This window comes from Aulonocara stuartgranti (assembly GCF_965226115.1).
Source record: "Aulonocara stuartgranti genome assembly, chromosome: 19".
NCBI lineage: Eukaryota > Metazoa > Chordata > Actinopteri > Cichliformes > Cichlidae > Aulonocara > Aulonocara stuartgranti.
Genome location: NC_138955.1, coordinates 21,284,873 through 21,301,613, shown reverse-complemented (window position 1 = coordinate 21,301,613; position 16,741 = coordinate 21,284,873). Strand labels below are relative to the sequence as shown.

The following is a 16,741-nucleotide window of genomic DNA, read 5'->3' as shown; positions in this document are numbered from 1 at the left end:
CATGAAAAAATGTATGAGAGAAAAACAGTGAAGCAACAGATGAAGTGATGTTTGTAAAGTAAAACTCATTTACCACAAAAAGGCAGCAGTTTAATACGAGTAATGTTACTTTTCACAGTTAGATCGGAAGTGCTCAACTTATAAGAACATCATCTTCTAACCAGACTGTTAAACAACAAAACACAGAGTTTATTTCTTTAAAATCTGACGTTTTCTCTTGTGAATTTGAGCGTTTGTGGGGGTTTTGCTCCCTGATGCGCCGTCTTAGACGTTAGACGTCGAATGGAGACATCCAGGAGGAGCAGTCCTGCTGCGGTGGGTCATTGGCTGTGTGTGAGGCACACTCGTGTGCAGTGGAGCAGGCGTGTGGTATTTGTGCTTCGAGCAGGTGTTTGCTGAAGTGAGGGGGAGCAGGAGTACTCAACCATATGTGATTGAGCAACTGGTCAATAAAGAAAGATGATGTAGGAAGCAGCCCCCAAGGTCACTTCATGGAAATTCAGAATCACATCGTTTCTGAAGATCCCTGCACCAGTTTTGAACAATTCCCATCTTTCCCACTTCTCAGGAATGACATTTCCATCCCAGATCCAGTCCCACACTCAGCCATAATCTCTGTTTTCATCGGGAATGCTCAGGCTCGAGTTTTAATAATGGAGCAAATAAATCAGATCTGTAATTAGGCGAGCTGCGATGCAAACGAGAGCCGAGCGCCACGTCTCTCTGCAAACGTACGTGCTGCAAAATGAGATGCTTTTCACAGATTTAATGCCGTTCTTCACGAGATCTCTGCTCCTGCTCAACGGCACAGAAACAGCAGCATTAGTCTGAATTCCATACGTTTAAAGTTAAATAAGCGCTGGCTCTGTCAAACCTGCGTTTCAATTAAAAAGTGGAGCACAAAGCTGCAAAGTGAAGCACGGAGCACAGAAATGCAGAATACTTGAAGAGGATCTGATCTGCTCTAAAGGATAAACGCTGATCTGAGAGCCTTATCGCTCAGATTTTTTAATTTTCACACGAGTGTGTAGCTATTAAGTTTAGTAATGAGAGCTGGGATCAATTCATATTTCAGACATTTACTATAAAAGTCCAAGGCCCAATCTCTGTCGTTCTAATTTCAGCTGATATACACTCAACAAAAATATAAACGCAACACCTTTGTTACTGCTCCCATTCCCCATGGGATGGACGTAGAGACCTAAAATTCATTCCAGATACACAATATAACCATCCCTCCCAAACAGTGGTCACAAATCAGTCCAAATGTGTGGTAGTGGGCACATCTGCTATATTGAGATAATCCATCCCACCTCACAGGTGTGCCACATCAGGATGCTGATCTGACATCATGAGTAATGCACAGGTGTACCTCAGACTGCCCACAACAAAAGGCCACCCTGGAATGTGCAGTTTTGTCTCACAGCAAAATGCCACAGATGCCACAAGCAATGAGGGAGCGTGCAACTGGCATGCTGACAGCAGGAATGTCAACCAGATCTGTCGCCCGTGCATTGAATGTTCATTTCTCAACCATAAGCCGTCTCCACAGGCGTTTCAGAGAATATGGCAGCACATCCAACCGGCCTCACAACCGCAGACCTCTTGTAACCACACCAGCCCAGGACCTCCACATCCAGCAGGTTCACCTCCAAGATCGTCTGAGACCAGCCACCCAGACAGCTGCTGGAACAATTGGTTTGCACAACCAAACAATTTCTGCACAAACTGTCAGAAACCGTCTCAGGGACGCTCAACTGCATGCCCGTCGTCCTCATCGGGGTCTTGACCTGACTCCAGCTCGTCGCCGTAACAGACTTGTGTGGGCAAATGCTCACATTCGATGGCGTCTGGCACGTTGGAGAGGTGTGCGCTTCACGGATGAATCATGGTTCACATTGTTCAGGGCAGATGGCAGCTGAGAATGTCCCAGTTCTTGCATGGCCAGCATACTCACCGGACATGTCACCCATTGAGCATGTTCGGGATGTGCTTGACCGGCGTATACGACAGCGTGTACCAGTTCCCACGAATATCCAACAACCTCGCACAGCCATTGAAGTGGAGTGGACCAACATTCCACAGGTCACAATTGACAATCTGATAGACTCCATGCGACGATGTGTTGCACTGCATGAGGCAAATGGTGGTCACACCAGATACTGACCGGTTCTGGGTCCCCAGACCCCCAATAGCGCAAAAAACTGCACATTCCAGGGTGGCCTTTTGTTGTGGGCAGTCTGAGGTACACCTGTGCACTACTCATGATGTCAGATCAGCATCCTGATGTGGCACACCTGTGAGGTGGGATGGATTATCTCAATATAGCAGATGTGCCCACTACCACACATTTGGACTGATTTGTGACCACTGTTTGGGAGGGATGGTTATATTGTGTATCTGGAATGAATTTTAGGTCTCTACGTCCATCCCATGGGGAATGGGAGCAGTAACAAAGGTGTTGCGTTTATATTTTTGTTGAGTGTATGTCACAAGCAGAGCTGCTGGTTTACGCTCGAATCGCAACAGACAACACACCAACGGCCACCTCTGCCAATCACAGGCAGTGTTCATAGACTTTGTGATGGAGGAAGATGGCACGTCTGTGCAGTCAGGCGAAAGTTTACGAGCACTCGAGGAGCTCTAAAAGCAAAGGTAACGCCTGCTGAAACAGGTGCTTTGTTTGGATTTGAAGCACAGCCTAGCTAGCAGTTTCCCTTTGTTTCAAGTCATTATGCTAAGCTACGCTAATCTGAGGACCTGCTGGCTGCACAGACTCGAGAACTCATGAGCTTTCAGTAAGAAAGCGACGCTCACGTCACCAAAAATGAGTGAATAATAACGGCTTATTACATGTGTGAACCACAGAGATGCTGCACACGTGCTGCTGGAATGTTAGAGAGCTCAGAAATGAAAGAATCAGACACACGGTGACGGCAATGTGGTTTAAACCACCAAAATAAAGTCACAAGTTACAGCCAGGCCTGTGAATTATCATTAGTAATTATAAGTGGCTCAGACTCGTCATGTTTAAGTTCAATAAAGCTCAAATATAACACAGCAGAGGATCTGAGTTACAGCAGCTCCAGAGCAAAAACACGACAGCAAACTCCTCTAAAGTTGGTGTCATAAGCCACCACCCTTGTTCAAAGCTTACGACACCAAGCAGTTTAAAGAAGTCCAGACGCTTTTCTTTCCAAGCTCCTTAGACTACGACAGGGGTAGGCAACTGCAGGCCTCGAGTACCGGTGTCCTGCAGGTTTTAGATCGCACCCTGGGTTAACACACCTGAATCAAATGATTAGTTCATTACCAGGCCTCTGGAGAACTACAAGAAATGCTGAGGAGTCATTTAGCCCTTTAGATCAGCTGTGATGGATCATGGACACATCTAAAACCTCCAGGACACCGGCACTCGAGGCCTGGAGTTGCAGGAACAATCGTGTCTGTAAGGAGAATGATCCAAAAATACGTCAACACACAAATAAAGCATAAACGTCCGGGAACAACAGGAAACACCGACAGTGTCGCAAAGACACAAGCAGGACGTGACTCAAACATCATGATGCCAGCAGCGCTAACGTTTGCACGCTCTCTGCAACATCTTAGCTGCTTGATGGTTAAACAGCCGCCTGTTCACTTTATAAATGAACCTTTAATCTGAGTCCAGCCAGAATGAAACTATGACAACCAACCATCAAAGGAAACAGAAACTATGGGAAGGACCGCAGTGAGCCAGGGTTGAGCAGCGGCTGTAAAAGGCTGCGTCTGAATTCAACCCATCATCATCTCCCAACACTAAACAAACTGGTTCTCAACTGGTCATGGATGTGAGCTAAAGTGTTTAAAGCTTTACAAATGCTGCTCCATCTCCATCATCAGGGAGAGGGCTCACAAAAGAGCCGCGGCTCTTATGGAGAGGCTGCGGGAGGTCTCGCTCCTTACTCCTCCTCGTGTCCACGGGAAGCACGCCATGTTTCAGGCCTGCTAGAAACAGTAGCACTGGTATGAAACCAGTTTATGTACCCAGAGTGCACTGCACACAGCGAGATTAAGGATGTGTGCATCTTGCATTTTTAACATACGAGCAAAAGCCAACAAGCTGATATAGTCGGGGTTCCTTTTAACGTGAGCATGGCGGCGGTTCAGCCCGGCCCCCCGCTGCGCCCTATGGAGTCAGCCAAACTTTCTAAGACACTTCACCCCCCCCCACCGTACCCCCTGTAGCCTATCCCATCATGGGAGGTTTTGATTCACAGGACTGACAACCTTATTATGCGGCACACTTATTATTGATATTACGCCGCAGAGGCACGGTTGCCATGGTCACCGAGCGAGAGACATTTAATTTTCTCTCCTCCATCATCATTATCTATGGGGCCATCTGTTGTGGAAAATGAATTCAGCCTCATTTGCATGACTGATAAGCACATTCTTTATCTGTCCCACAGAAGGTCATATGCCACAGATTTGGGGACTGGAGAGAGGGAGTGAGGGGGTGAAATGATGCGTGCTCTTACCTCTGCGAGTGAGGTAAATGGGCTGTGTGTTTGTGCTGGGATGTGTGCATGTGTCTGCATAATGCATGCACATGTAATGTTTATGTATGCCCTCTTGCCACGCTTTTGTTCTCACGCCGATGCTTTTGAATTTCCATCAGCACGTGCCTCTGAGCATGTTTGTGTACGTACCCGTCGTCATGGCTGCGTGTAGTCACTTTGTTTGCAAACTGCTCGTGTGAGTGTGTGTTTTCGTAGGTGTGGGTGTGTGTTTGTGGGATCTGTTGGTATTTTGGGTTTCAGATTTCAGAGTAAAGGCCTGTTTGCACTGCACGAATAAGAGGAACACGAGGAACAGCATCGCTGCCGTTCTAACATACCGGATCTGCAATCCACGCGTCCATCCTTTTTTTCCTATCTGAGGTTGTGGTTTCAGTACACTCGGAAGGTATTCCAGACCTCCTCCTCCTCAGACACCTCGTCCAGCTCTTCCGGGGGAGTCTTGAGGCCATCCTGGATCAGATTAGATGTATTCTCTCCAGCGAGTTCTGGATCTGTCTCAGGCTCTGCTCCCAGGAGATCCACACCCAGGTCCGGCTACAGGAGCAACAGAAACTTCCAGCTTTTTGTTGAGGTTTCCCAGCTCTGACTTGTCCGATTGCTCTCAGTCCGGCCCCCTCTCCTTGGACCAGTTTGTCTCGCAGGACTCAGTCAGGAGCTTTTCCCCAGACACCACAGCTCTATGCAAAGCTGTCTCAACAGGGAGGCTCGTGGAGCAGTAAGAGTCAGAGTGGCCCTGGTCCACGTGCCTGTGTGAAAACACTGAAGGGATTCTCAGTGGGTAAACTTTCAAAATAAGAGTCAGGGATTGTCCAGTACAGGATGACTGTGTTGAACAAATAAAAAATAAAACAGAGAAAAGCTAAAATGAATAACCAAATATAGTTTAGCTGTAAATATACTGTACCTGAGTGTCCTGCCTAGATGAGTGTAGAGGAAAGACTGAATATTATCATCTGGTTTTTTTTTCATTAAAATATACCCACTGTGAGCATCGCTTTATCTTACAGTTTGGTCAAACATGGGAACAATGGTGTAATGTAAAAAGACATATAATTGTCATGTTACTGATGTTTTGATTCTATAGTTTGTAGCATTTATCAATATCACTTCATCTGCTAAAAACCCTGGCTGATATTGTTACTTGGTTGTTTCTTCGATAATTATGTGATATTTTATGCACTGAAAAAAATGAATTCTCCATGAAATGTTTCTGCGTTGGTCTGTAAATGTAATAAAACATTACATTTAATCCAGTCTGGTTATACTTGATGATTAATTTTTTCTATAAATAAACCTTTGATTTCATATATTTCAGTGAACATTTTATTATTAACATTATTTATTATTATTCAGACTTATTGCTTCGTGTTTCTCGGGGACTCATTTTTGGAGTGAGGCTGTACACCTTATGTCCTTGCTAGCGTTGGTTCTCTGCAGCCCAGCTGCTAAGATAATGTGGGCTCATTGTATGCACAGCATGCTAACGCTAAGTAGCTAACTAGCTAAGAGCCCAGAGTGACGTCAAAGCTGAGCATACGCAGACTCCAGCCCCGCAGCCAGAGCATGCACGTCAACAGGTAACAGACTGCTACAGCAGAATCACCATGATTCTGCCTTTGAGGCATCTTTGTGCTGGTTTCATCTTTTCTTTGTGTTCACACCTAAATGCTAAGAGAAGGATCACCTGTATCCTCGTTAGGGTGGGGATGTGTGCGGTGTGTGGGTCTGTAGCAGTGTTGCCAACTCCTCAGTAAGGAAAATCGCTATCTGATTGTTCAGTCTGACATCACTAGCCGTGTCTGGGCCTAAACTCCGCTGCAGGTCCATATATCAAACGGTCACTATGGCATTACTGAGAGTTAAAACACTGTCTAAAGTCCTTCATCTTTAATAAAATGATCAGCGTTCTTCTCTACCAGGTGTAACAATTGAGTTTAACATCCAGGCATCCATGAAAACGGAATTTATGACATTTAACAGACTTAGAAGTTAGCTCGCTAGCTTCTATCTAAATACAATATAGCATGTCCTGACTGCGGGGTTTTGGAAACAAATTCAAACGTACAGCTCTGTTATCACTTCCAACATAAACGAAGACAGAAAACTAAACAGCAGTGACGTTTGTAGGGTTACTGAAGTTTGGCTAGCTGGTATATAATGATGTGCTACGTGACCGCTAGCGACACAGCAATGTTAGCATAATATAAACAAGCTAACTTTTTTTCCACTCGATAAAAGTTAACGTGAGTGTTCTCGGTGGTCAGGAACAAATGTAATCGCATGGCAGGATGCTGTAAAAGGACCAAACTTCAGCCAGGAGAACAACTGAGATAATCCATCCACAATACGAGGTTAGTCATTCATATACTGCTGCATGGGCTGGGCTGTAGCTACATCCTAAGGTTTTAAAAACTGAGCTTAAATAAATGGTCAACGGTAATCACTGACTTTTTTTAGGAGCTTTTTCAGATTAAATAGAAGAAAATTCAAAGCATTAAACATGTTAACAACACAAAAGCCATATTAAACGCAGACTACTTTAGGCCCGGAAGTAGGATTCCTCACGTCATCACTTAATAATCGGATTGGCTGTCCTAAAAGTCGCTAGAAGTCGCCAAATGACGTCATCGTCTAATTTGCATAATTGGTCATGCTAATGTAATTGTAACCTATCATGGAAGACACATAAAGTGAGTAAAAAACGTCCTAAATGCAGTTAGAATTTATTTAGAACTACAAATTAAATTTCTTTTAGCAATTATTGTTTTTTTAATGTCACAATTCCAATCCTGCTCCTTTATCCGGGCCTGGACCGGCAAAAGTGACCCGAAATTGGCACTCTGGTGGAGTTACTTTGTGTGTGAGAGTGTTTGTTTATAAGTAGTTTTAAACCTTGTGATCCACGAAACAGCATAACAGCAAAAGAACTGACTGCGTTACAGTCATGCGCGATTCATTTGCCGTTTGGTGTGAACGTCTCATGCCCTGATAGCAGCTGGGGGAGGACTATCCTCCGCCTAGGAGTGCTTTGGCACCGGTGAGGTGCCCAAGGCAGCACCGCTGCCTGTTGAGAGTAAGAGCCATACGTGTTTTCACGTCAAAAAGTCGTCATACAGTAAATAAGTCTCCAATAATACCAGAAAAAGTCGCCAGATTTGTCGCTAGTCGCTTTTTAGAAAAAAAGTCGCTAAGGGGGTCTGAAAACTCGCTAAATATAGCGATAAAGTCGCTAAGTTGGCAACACTGGTCTGTAGGCTTAGCTTATATCATTCAATGGTGATTAAGAGACAATAAGTTTCAGGACATTTTACCGAGAAAGTAATGTAACGAGTAATGTAACGAAGGACTTTGTCCAGCTAGCAATTAAGTAACACAAAAGTAAGATGTAACACATTTAGTGATGAAAAATGTGCAATACAATACTGTGTATCCAAATTATTACCCATCGCATATTTACTGAGCTGAAATATAAGGTGCAACAGACATTCTTACAGGATATCATATTTTTATATTTAATTGTAAAAGTGTAAATGTGCAGTGTTTGTGTCGATTTTACTGACAACTTTTTATCGTAAATATGAAAAAATCCCCCCTAAGCTGAGGGGACTTCCTGCTGAATCAGGTGACACATCTCCATGGATTTGTCTCGGTGAGCAGCACGCGTCACCTCACAGGTATGAATCTGATTTCGGTTTGAGGAAATATTGATTAGCAGATTTTTGTCTATGACTGTGGGGAGTAACGAGGGGAGGTGTGATTTTAAAACCCTGTGCTGGTTTAACAATGAGGAGCCGAATCTAGTCTTACAAACACAGCAATACACACTGTGTGTGTGTGTGTGTGTGTGTGTGTGTGTGTGTGTGTGTGTGTGTTTATCCCCTGAAGCTACTGCTGTGTGTGTGTGTGTGTGTGTGTGTGTGTGTGTGCGTGCGTGCGCGCGCAGGTAAAGAGGCTCCCTGTGGGTTTGTGTGTGCTCTGGTCTTTCATGTCTGGCACATTTGTCATCCTGTTCCAAAGACCCGAGTATCTCACACACACACACACACACACACACACACACACACACACACACACACACACACTCTCTGTACTGTACATAAGTAGGCTGAAGCTTGTTATTCCTCCTCTTTCTTACTCCCAGTACACCACCAATACAACCTCTCCTCCCTTATACATTTCTCTCTCTCGGCTCATTCTTTTCTTCTTCCTCCTCCTCTTCACCTCCCCCCCAACCCCACCCGCTCCTCTCCCTCGGTCCCAGCGAACAACAAGCCTTCACCTTCTCCCACGCTATCATCTCAAGTCCCCAAACACACAGATTGTCTTCCTCCCCCTCCTTTGGCTGCCTGGCGCTCACTTGCTTCCACTCTGCAGCAGCTGCACCTCTAACCTCAGCAGCCTCCCTCCATCCCTGCTGCGGTGCCGGGGTTCCCTTCGTTTTCTTTCACTCGGGAAGTTTTTTTCTTTAAAATTTACAGATGTATATGCGCTGCAGTCGGTGAATAAGTGATTTTAAAAAATGGCCTCTAAATAGTTCAAGCGCTTTTCATTTCAGGTGAGGAGATGAATTTAAGACGGTATTTATGTTAAGTAGACTCTTCTTCATTTTCTTCCACGTCTGAGAAGAAAACCTTGAACTTGAAAAATGATTTTCAACATGATGAGTGTGATTATTAACCTTCACTTCTGCTTTTCAAGGCATTTCTGCTGAGCCTCGTATTAAATTCATCATCAGCTGACAGAAAATCAGCCGCATAGCTGAAGCTCCAGCAGTGAGTCAGGACTCACCTGTTTAAATGCATTTGTAGGGGTGTGGCCTGTTTGATTGGCAGGTGCGTGGTGGCACAGGCAGCTGTAGCTGTTAGCTGTCTGCTGCTCTGGCCGGGAGGTTATCGTACTAGAAGGCTGACCTCCAGTTTTGGTGCACAGTGAAATTCTGGGATTTTGATTGGATGTCATTGAGCATCATTGTGCGATGCTTCCTGACAGTCCATGAATGAAGGCGATGTGGTTGGACTGAAGGACTGAGGAGCACTCGGTAAGTGTTATGCAGGGATGCAGAAGTGGTGAGGTTGATGTTCTTAGATTTACTTGGTTAGGTTTGTGCACTGAAAGGCTCAGTCTAAGGGTCCTGCTACAAACTAGCATGTGGCTGCTTTACTGCTCTGAAAGACACTTGGTGAGGTTTCACCAGCGGTTGTGGTTTGAGTCCAAATCGCTCTCCACACTGATGAATGACGCTCGTCTGGCGTGTGGACGTGTGACGAGCTGGGAGCTGAAACTGTGCTGTCGCATGTCTTTAAACACAACCTTGTCATAATAACTCTCATTTGTGACAATATTAGATATGATGAGGTGCAGAAAAGTCAACCTGGGAGCCAGAGTGTTCCCGCGAGAGCTCATTAAAGTGACAGTCAGTGAGCATCAGTTATGCTGATGTCCAGTGACAAAGAGATTTATGAAAGTAAAGACACAAACATGAATTACTCAGGGTGCACATTTTTCCCATAAACCTTTGCTCTGAGGCATTACGGTCTGAATTAAATCAGTGACGAGGGAATGAGCTTTGAGAGCGACGAGAGCGGCTCATTAAACAGCTGAAAACAAACACGCTCTGATTTGGTGGATTTTACAGTTTGTGTACCTGCAGCTTCTTTGCACGAGCAAATGTTAGCAGTGGACTGTGGACATCCCACTAAGCCTTTCCTATCACAAACATCTGTCCTGTGTCTGCTTTGCTTCAGCAGCGTCTCTGTCCTTCCAGTGAAGCACGCCACTTCATTATTAGACCCCCAATAATAAATGTGAGCTGTGGTTGGTTTGGGCCGTCAGAGGCACTCAAACAGAAAGCGCTCACCTATTGGTTAATGACTTGTCAATCACAGGTCAGGAACCAATGAGTGCGTCCTATCTGAGCCTTGGCGTGGCCAAACTCCATGTTTTATTCAGCATGAGCTGAAACAAGAGGCCGAGCTCATACAGTCATCGGGACTGTGTCCTCCTCACACGCGTCCACAGACATCGCCCCCTGGTGTTTGTGGGAAGGATTGCTGGTTTAGTGCGTCTGTCTTCAATCCATATTTATGACATCATACAGTCTGTTTCATCAGTGCATATGAAACAGTTAGCAACATGTAGGCCAAAAAAAGCAGGTTTAGGTTAACATCAGGATACACAAGGAGTTTTTAATGCGGGGCCTTCGGGGCAGCCGTTTGTATGATCGTCTCTAATGTGATGAAGTTGAACAGAAGTCAGTCGTTTGTGTTCAGTGTGTGCGTTGTTTGGTGTCTCAGTCGGTCTGGCGTGGATGGCCTTCAAGTGTCTTCGACACATTCTGAAGTGTTCACGTCGTTAATTATGAGTTTCAGTCATTTTCATGCAAAAAGAGTCAAAAAATAAAATAAAGTTGAACTTTTTGTAAGAACAGTTTCAGCTGTTTGTGCTGATGTTTCCTGAGAGCAGGACCTGAATTATAAGACTAACAAACTGGCACTGAAATGAGTTTAACATGGATTACAAATATTTTATATGAAACAGTCACTAAAAATGTATGTAGAATATATTTACATGTAATTTAAACTGATTTGAAGATTTTGAAAATGTTCTTTATTCAATTTTATTTATACAGCGCCAAATCACAACAACAGTCGCCTCAAGGTGCTTTATACTGTAAGGTCGACCCTACAATAATACACACAGAGAAACACCCAACAGTCATGTGACCCCCTATGAGCAAGCACTTTGGCGACAGTGGGAAGGAAAAACTCCCTTTTAACAGGAAGAAACCTCCTACAGAACCAGACTCAGGGAGGGGCGGGGCCATCTGCTGTGATTGGTTGGGGTGAGAGAAGGAAAACAGGATACCCGTCTTCCTTCCTGTACCTGTCTGATTCATGATGTCATCACAGTCAGGCTGGCTCTCCATCTTTATTACCTGACACTGAATCTGAACCAACATCTGGTTTGCAGATGTTTAAGATTCAAAGATCCCGTGAAGATTCACTGCTAACCTGTCACTGACCCCGTGGCTGAGTTATCCCTCGTTATGGAATAATTACCAACAAATTACAATCCAGTCAAAACCTAAAAGGGAAACGTATCCCGTCACTGCTTCCTGTTTCCGTCTCCTGCTTTCCTTCTCTTATGGCGTCCCTGTTGGGATTTGTTTCGCATGTTTGTTGGTTTATGGAGGGACGTTCTGGGTGAGACTCGCCGTCTTCAGCGGATTTCTTGTTTGAGTGAAGCGATCCTCGGTGCCGAGGCTCCGTGAGCAGCAGATTCACGGCAGGATTCAAACATCACAGCGCAGCGATGCAGGGCTGCTGGGTCAGCGCGTCGGTCTGCCTGATTGCTGGAGTAATTGTGCCTGATTGGCATTAGCATAGGTAATATGGAGCACCCCGGGGGCAGCGGCGGTCCCAGCCCCCCTGAGTACTTATGGTGCCCTGCTGCGCTGCTGCAGGCAGAGAGCTTGTTGGTTGAGTAAAATGCTGCTGGATGCTTCTGATGTGTTTACTGTTGGAGCTTCATATATGCTCTGAATATTTATGTGCAAACACGAATGTATTTGGAAACGTTATTGCTCGTGTGCAGCGAGAGGCCCGATTCAGCCGCCCCAGCGGGCCGAGCGAATGAATTAGCACCTCTTGTCCAGTAAGAAACGAAGCTAATTTATACTCTAATTATGACGATGTCTCAGGGATCAAATTAACATTGTGTGTGTTTGCATATCTGTGTAAATATGGAAATCAGTGTGTTGTTATTCCCACACATGAATGTCACCCCGGTTATTGTGCACTCCACACGGCTGCAGCTCGCCCGCTTCCACGCTCATTCATCTTCTTCTCCTCTCTTAATTCTGCTGCTCAGCCAGCCTCGGAGCCTGTGATGGGTGGAGGAGGAGGCGGAAGAGGAGGATTAATTAACGGCAAGCCAGCGATGAGGCAGAGACTTCCTTTAAGTTTGCTTCCTGTTTGTGTCTCCAGTCAGACGAGCACTGAACCACGAGTGGAGCTCATTCCAGCGATTTTAGGGCACAAACGTGTATCTGTGCTCCCCCTCCCCTCCTCCTCCTCCTCCCCCTCCCCCTCCCTTCATGTGTGCCCGTGCAGGGCCCGTGGGAAGCACTCGCTCTGGGAGCAGACCGTCTGCAGCCCTGAATAAATGTATGTGGGGGGGGGCAGAGAGAGTGTTGGAGGACATACATGCAGAGAGACGAGCTTTCAGCTTCCTTCAGTGGTCCCTGCATCTCCTCCGAGCTTCCTCACACGCACACACACGCATGCACACGCACACACACACACACTCCTTCAGGGTACACCAGCCGCTCTGGAAGTCCTCTCTCTCCTTTGTTGTTTTTCTGTTGGTTGGTCTCGGCGACGGCGGAGCAGCGTGCGCCTCTATCGCCGCTTCTGTGTGTGTGTGTGTGTGTGTGTGTGTGAGTCTGCAAGGCGGCGTGTGAAGGATACCACTAGCAGCGCCCGGGTAAGTCAGCCTCTTCCTTCCATGGTTTTTTTGAGCGTTTCTCTCCATCTCGCCTGGGATCCTCGCCTCTCTCCACCTCATCTCCCTCTCCCGCCCTCCCTCTCTCTCTCTTATTGCTCTGCTCGCTCTCTCTCTCCCTCAGTGTCTCTCTCGGTCTGGGTTACGCCGTTTCCTCCCGACCGCGCTCTTGCCATACCTGCTTCTCTCTCTCTCTCTCTCTCTCTCCTCATTGGTGTGTCCTGATTCCTTTTTTCCATCAGGCTCTGGGCCCCATTGGTCGTCTGCCTTCCAACCATTATCTCCACTCCTCCACCCCTCTGTCATCCTTTCTCGCTCTCCGCGCTCTCTCCACCTCCTTCCCTCATTGCCGGTCACATCTCTCAAGTCGTAAAAATGATTTGCATGCAGGAGGAGAGCGCAACTTTGCAGTGAGAAAAATAAAGGAGAGGCTGAAACCGGGAGAGCAGGAGGAAAAGTTTACTGAGAAGACTGCAGCTGGAAGGTAACTCCTGCCCGTTAACGGCTTCTCGTGTTTCTGCCGTGCCCGTAGACGTGACGGTGTGATGTTGATCGGCTGCCCGGCTCAGTGAGCGTTTCGGCTGAATCGGAGCCTCGCGGTCGCTCCGGTGTCGTATCGTCGGGCTTTGTTTCTGTCATGTTGCTGCAGTCGGGCGGGCTGTTGTTGCGTCAGGTATCGTGAAGAAACTTGCATGGTTCACAAGTTTGTTGTGGAAGTTTGGTGCTGAGTGCTGCTCTGCACATTCGCGCTGTGTTTGCTGGAAACGTGTCTCATCGTTATGCTGCTGAATGCTGGATTATTGCAAGATTTCCTCCATGTTTGTGTTCTCGAGCGCTTTGATTTGCACGCACATGTGCTGTCACTCTGATGTCTTCATGGACGAGGCTGAGCGAGGCAATCTGAAGTTCAGCTCAAACTTCAAGCACATGCTGTCCCTTCGGTCTGCTCTTCCTCCTGATGCAGATGTTGTGCGTGTGTGTCTGCATGCACTCACACAGATGCACTGTAACACGTTTCATTCTGTCATGACAAGCAAAGCTTTGCTGCTTCCACAGTGAGTGTTTGTGAGCGCAGGATGGAGGCGTCGCTCGGACACATCTGGAGAGGAGTCCAGACTGACCCTGCGTCGTCTGACACATCGGTGTTTTCAAAGTGAAAGTGTGTGCAGGTTGGGATGAATTCATTTATCGGCCGGTGTCAGTAGTTCAGCAGGTTTAACCTTTGTGTTCCTCAAATCTGAGATTTAGTTGAGTAAATCTGTGATTCAGAGATAAAGTGATGCAAACCTGAGAGACTCTAAATGAGTTCAGTGAAGATTTCTTTCTTTGTTTTCTGCACAAAATGGAATAAAAACATAACAAATCAATAAAAGCCCAGAGCAGTCTCTCAGTCCTGACTTTAGTGTGAAGTCATCTCAAACCTGTGAAACTGCTCTCACTGACGCTCTTACAGTTACAGTAAGAAGTGCATCTCTGAGCCGAGCCGCTCGGCGAGCTGAGGTGAAGCCGTGTTCTCCGGGATGTTCCTGAAACGGCGGCAGGAAGGAGACGGCGTGCTTGTTAGAGAGAGAGCGCGTGGCTGATGTGCTTTGCAGAGCGAGCCGAGGACAGCGAGACAGCTGAATGTGATTAAATTATAGAGGGAAAGCATGCTACCTGGTCTGACTGAGACCAACGCTGTGGGAACCCCCTCCTCCTCCCCCTCTCCCATCTCCTCCTCTGTGTGGTGTGAAAGTGAAAGAACCCGGGGAGGCTCGTCAGAGAGAAAGTCAGGTGTTGATGCTGAACGTGGACTCAGTGTAACGAGTCACGGCATCGACGAAGACACGGGTGGGAGTCTTTACTGCTCGGCAGCCTAATGAACGAGCAGGAAAAAGCCTCCCGGGGATCCCCTTCATGCAGCCGCCAGGGTGGGGGTGTGGGGGCAGCTGCGTGCTAATATTAGCTTCCATGTTGAATGGCTGGATCCCACACGAATCAGGCTTAGCAGAACTGCGGCGTGCGGTAACACAGAGCATGACTGTGCGCTGAGGCTGGACTGCCCGTGTGGTCGCACGCTGACGTGCATTTAATGACACGAGTGAGGACGTGCTCGACTCGCCCTCCTTAGGCGTTTGGAAAATATTAACAATTTTTAAAAACCCGTTGCTTTCAGCATGTTATACCACCACTCACCACTAGGAGGCGGCGCCTCTTTCGAGGGGAGTGAGGCGGGAATTAAAGCCACAAAACCTCTAGTACAATCAGAGCTCTGCTCACTTTCTGTTCCACAGGGGGCGCTCTCGAGCTCACTGTTTGGACATTGTTGACAGGAGAGCTCGAGACAGTAGAAAAGATTCTATTTGCAGATGTCTTGCAGGTTTCTATTGTAGTGAAAAACCATTCGTATTCACTCCTGCTCACTGATGTCAGAGCGCCCCCTGTGGACAGTAAACCCTCAATCAGAGCCGCTCGTTAAAGGGAGGGTTAAAACCCGATTATTGGCGGGCGCGATCGATGGATTCAAACGAAACACACTCTGTGGTTGAAGTTTCACGTCAGCTGTTTTTTTAAATTTGTCGGTTCATCTGTGACGCGCATGTTTCTGCAGGCATGTCCTACTGAGATAAATAAAGTTTTTCTCATACAGGAAGCAAGAAAAAATGAAACAGTGACACGTTAACGACGCAGATAATCTCTCTGTTATCATCTCGCACTGTTTCTATGCTCAAACGAAATCGCAGAATAAACAAAGTGAAAGTTTGATGAACGACTCACAATGAGGCAGCGTTTCTGTGTTTGATGCTTTTATTGTTTCAAATTATAAAACGACGTAAAGTGTATTTAAAGGCAGAGATGGATCAGCGGCGAGGGTCAGCTGACGGCTGTGGGAATGTGAAGCGCTCCGTACGAGGCGACTGCAGCACGGGCTGCTGTGAGCGAGAGCGGGAAACGGCGTCCGAAGTTAAAAATGAAAAAATATTTGCTCCCCGAGGCGAAGTTTGGAAAACTAAAGTATCATTTCTGGGAGACGCAGTTTCACGTCGCACGTCTGCAGCACATCTGTTCCTTTAACATGAACCTGATTATGCAACACATGCTAAAGATGACAGAATGATGCCAGGTCTCTCTTGGAAATGAGATTTTTAATCTCATTGAGATTTTTTACCTGGATAAATAAAGGATTAATAAATAAATGATTCCTGTAGAAGAAAATAATCACTGTGACGGCACAGCGGTCAGTGTTCCACTCACTGTGGACCTGTGGACTCCCACACACACTCCTGTTTGTAAAGTTAACAGTTAAAAAATCAGTTTTTTAAATTCAGCTTACCGTGAAAAACGAAACAGCTGATTTATTTCTTATTCAAATGTCGAATTTACGATTTACTTCATCCTGAAGCTGATCGGGAGTGCTCTCATCTTCATCATCATCATCATCATCATCATCATCATCATCAGTATTGTTGTTACAGGTGTTTGCGGTGCTGTAGTAGCTGCGTATCGGCGTCCTCAGCGTCCTTTGTTCTTACCTCACATTCTCCAGAGTTCATGTGATGTGTTTGTTTCTTCATAATTGAAATTTTTATGTGCAAACGATGAAATTATGGAACGTCTGCGTCCACACTCTGGGAAAAATCTGGGAGTGGAAACGATGATGTCGACCGTGCATGTGTATGAGTTTACTGATGAAAGAG

The 16,741-nt window shown here is 46.3% G+C and overlaps 1 protein-coding gene across 9 annotated transcripts in view; it reads left to right on the top strand.

The window, feature by feature from the left end:
• The first annotated feature begins 13,165 nt into the window (after positions 1-13,165).
• The window catches only part of myt1lb (myelin transcription factor 1-like, b), a 105,958-nt gene continuing 102,382 nt past the window's right edge, over positions 13,166-16,741 (top strand). For 5 of the 9 annotated variants that reach the window (XM_082516783.1, XM_082516780.1, XM_082516778.1 and 2 more), the window contains exon 1: positions 13,166-13,548. The gene's annotated coding sequence lies outside the window, so the exon portion shown is untranslated. The remainder of the gene's footprint in view (positions 13,549-16,741) is intronic. The other 4 variants (XM_082516779.1, XM_082516784.1, XM_082516782.1 and 1 more) reach the window with 2 other exon arrangements.